A 4,248-nucleotide genomic window follows, 5' to 3' on the forward strand; every position below is an offset into this window, starting at 1 on the left:
GGTGGGAGCCTCCCGGCAGGCCCCCCGGGCGGCTCTCTCGGCCCCGGCTACTCCTGCCTCTTCTCTCCGCCGTGCGCGCCCTCCCACGAGCTCCATCCTCCGAGGGGCGCGGGGCCCCAGCAAGACCAGCGTTGGGGCCGCCAGTGACCAAGCTCCTGGGCATTGGAGAAGTCGGTCGAGCTGGGGAAAAAAGGGAGATGAGTTGGGACAGAAGACACCCCGCAGCCCCGCCTGCGTTCTCGCAGTGAGGGGCGTGTGGGGGCGAGAGCTCTTTAGCCAGAGTCTCCTCCACCGCCTTCCGGCGTGCCAGCGATTCCACTAGCACTCCCCGCAGGACGCCGAGGAGAAGGGACGATTTTATTAGTTTAGATGCCTGTGGGTTTGAACCGCACTTGGCCAGAGCTGACCCCATAACTCCCCCCATCGCTTCCGTTCCTGAGAACGTGGAGTGCCCGCGGGTGTAATTCTGTGTTGGACTTTGGCGGCCTGGACGGTCCCTGATGGCACCTGTGTCCCAAATTTTAAAACAGAGGCCCATCACAGAGATAGGAGTGCCCAGTGGGGGCATAAAGAGAGGAAATGCGAAGTTTTCTTGACCCTCCCTCTCCTAACCCCACACCCAAATATGTCTGCATCCCCTCCCCGCTCACTCCCAACTTGCCAACTTGGCACCGGCTCTTCTTCCGAGTTAAGAGCACCCCACGCCCCAATTCCGCGTGGGACTGGAGAGGCAGGCACCTCTGTGCCCAGGAGAAAAGCTTGCCGCTGCAAGGCTCCAAGTTCCCAAGAACAGAGGTCAGCTAGAAGTGGCTTTCTGTTTTGCTTTGGCCTTTCTCACGCCCCGCTCTTAACCAGGTTTGCAGGGGCTTCTGGGGTGCTGATAGGGAAGATCGCACCCAGCCACGCAGGTCGGGTTCCCTTTCCCCTTCCTGCTCATCTTTCTGCCCCCTAGGGGGAGGTGGGGGGATGCTGCTGGAGAAGTGTATGTGTCTGAGCAGAAAGCTAGGTGGCCTTCAGGTGGGCGTCCCCTTGTCGTGCCTTCAGCAGCCTGGTAGGTGTCCTCAGGCCGGGTCTCTCTGCACATGTGGACCCTGTGAGAAGGCAAGCCGAGGCCAATGTAGCTGTGTCAGAAATTCCCACCTGCTGGAGTGAAAAACTCACTGCCTGTCCATCTCCCTGGGGATGTGAAGATCACCAGCAGGGATGTGTCTTGATTCTCCTTTTCTTAAGGTGGTGAAGTAAATGCCATCTTATGGTCTTTGAGGAAAGACGCACATTGTTTGCCAGGTGGGCAGAGCTACACCGAGTCTCTGCTGGGTCAGCCCCTGTTCATCTGAGCACCTCCTAGGTCTGCTTCACTAGGTCCCTTTCTCACCCTTAGGCCCGCTGCCACACCCCCTGCCCTCCTGCCAACTCCTCCCACCTTCCCCGTTTTTCTGTCTTTACATAGGTGGCTGGGTGATAAAGAATCTACCTACCAATGCAGGAGGCACAGTAGATGGGGTTCCATCCCTGGGTTGGAAAGATACCCTGGAGGAGGAGATGGCAACCCGCTCCAGTATTCTTGACTAGAGAATCCCATGGACAGAGGACCCTGGCCAGCTATAGTCCAGAGGGTCACAAAGAGTCAGACATGACTGAGCATGCATGCCCATGCCCTTTATAACATTTTGTTGCTGTTATTGTTAGATCAGAATCCTATGGGATTTTTGTAAGAAACCTTTCTAAGAAGACAGAATAAAACAAAGAGAGAGAGAAAAAAAGCAAACTACAAAAGTAATAAAACAGGCTGAGGTGAGCCATGGGTACATAGACTTCTGAATTTTCAGTGACTGAAAATCCAGGCATTTTATTGTTTTGTATTGGCTGTCATTGTACAACTGACTGGGTGCATGGGCTCCTGCCTCCCACCCCCAACCCCCCACGCCCCCACACACACTGAAGGGAGTTCTTGATCCTTGCTGGTATTTCTCATCTGTCAGTCAGGGATGCCTGTCCCTCCGGGATGCTGGGAGGATAAAATGAGATTACATAAAGCTTGGGGTCTGGCCATTAGAGAGTGTTGTGGAGACCGTGGGTCCGTCTTGCTCTTTGACCCTCTGCAGAGCTGAGCCCTGGTCCCATCTCTGGTGTATTGGGGTGGGGGGCTGCCCTCTGGGACCTTTCTTCTGAGTATGTATTGACCTCTCTGCTTCCCTTGACCTGCAGTGGAATCCTGGACAACAAAACAGCCCAGGCAAAATCTCCAGGCTTTTTTTTTTTTTTGCCACCCACTCCCCGCCCCGCCCCCTGCAACTGACCCTGTTGGGGTTTGAATGGCCCCAGCACTTAGAAAATTTTCCCTTAGCCCAGATCCACTTCTCTAGGTCCTCCAGCATATCTGATGCTCCTGTGAAAACTGAATATTCATGTCTGGCCCTGCCCTTTGAGGAAATGAAGCTTCTTTTAATCTGTTCACTCTTTCATTCAACAAACACAGAGCACCCACTGTGTGCCCGGCACTGGGGATGTGATGATGAATAAATCAGTCAAGATGTCATATATTGTTAAGGAAAATTGATGCAAACGTTGTTTAAATTTGTTATTGCTATAATGGCAGCAGGAACAGTATTTGAGCAGTAATTGATTCTTCCAGGGCTGGGATGGGAGTTCAGAGGATGCCTCCCTGAAGGAGTAGTATTAGGTTAGACCCTGCTAAAAGTTTCCATCATGTGGCTCCAAGCACTTGCCATCCTCACATCACTCCTGCTCTCTGGAAACTGGTAGCAGCACGGGCCCAAAGAGCTCTTCTTTTTTCTGGAAACTTCCTTACCTGCAAGTGTTCTCCTCATTCGCAAATGGGATGGGAGTGCCAGTGCTGGGCTGAATGAAGGCACCATTTTTCTCTGACAGCACTTCAGGTTCATCCAGTCTGCAGGACCCACCATGGAGACGCCCAGTCCTTACAATTCCCTGGTGCTGCCTTGGTCCAAGCAGAAGGGCTGTTGTGGTAACATACCATCAGAGGGATGTTTCCTCTCTTGGGGAGTCAATGGGAAGGGAAGTGATTTATGGTCATTCTGGATCCTCATTGGAACAATACAAAATGAACTTGAATAATGGATGATGGTAGTTTCCTGTTCAGTGAAACTCTGCTAACAGAGACCATGGCCAACACTTTCATAGTCCAACAGGTATGGCACTTATAAGTATACACAATTACTTATACATGTAGTGGAAGTTCACTGTTATGCCCCAAAATGGCCAAAGGGTTTATCTATTTGTTATGAGAAAAACTATACTTTCATATTTGAAAATTGTTTCTATCTTGATTGACTTGGTGAAATGAAAATGTTGATAACTCTGTGGCAGGGAAAGTGGGACAGAGGAGAACTTTCACTGACTGTTAACTATTCCATCAGATTAATGTTGGCTATTAATCTACTGTTGAATATTCATAAATAATTAATCCCCCCCTAATATACTGCCTGCTCTTTGGCACTCAGCTAAGATCTCCTTTCCCTGGTCAGCACATCACAGGCTGGCTCAGCTTCTCTCTCTTTCCTTTAAGTCTGAGCCTCTAGTTGATGATGAATCATGCCCTGCCTTGTGGCATCTTTTGTATTGTTACCTTTTTATTACTGTTACAAGAGTTTATTCTTTGTCTATCCAAGTAGATTGTAAGTTCCTTAGAGCAAGAACCATTTAAAGTCTCTCCTTGATATAGTATACTATTTATAGAATGCACACTGACCAACCAGAATTATATTCCTTGAATAGGCATTAGAGATCGTCTGGTCCAAGGACTTTATTTTATATAGAAGTGAGGCAGTCCCAAGGGTGAAAGAACCAATAACGTTTACATCCTAGTCAGTCTTTTTAAGGAAATCATTTGAGGATGTATCTCAGCAAAACAAGAGAGTAAACCAAAAAAGAAGGTATGAGATCCAGGGAATAGTATATCCAGTTGAAAGCAGCCATGAAAAGCAACCCAGGATAAAATTGTTCAGCAGGCCTGGAGAGCAGTCAGTCTTCATTACTATAGGAGGGTAGAAGGCTCCAGGAATGAGGTTTCTGAGGAAGCTGGGAGAAAGGGACATTCCACAGAGTAGAGAGTATTATTGGTACACTGTAAGAGATTAAAGTGGTGATACAAAACCACTTTTTTTGTGGTTTTGTAAGAAAACACAGAAGAAAAACAGAAGGCAATTAGTAACTGCAGTAAAGACAAAAAGCTGTGTAAAAGTGTTAAGATCTCCAAATGAAGCA

This window comes from Bison bison, unplaced genomic scaffold, assembly GCF_000754665.1.
Source record: "Bison bison bison isolate TAMUID 2011002044 unplaced genomic scaffold, Bison_UMD1.0 scf7180017864317, whole genome shotgun sequence".
Lineage (NCBI taxonomy): Eukaryota > Metazoa > Chordata > Mammalia > Artiodactyla > Bovidae > Bison > Bison bison.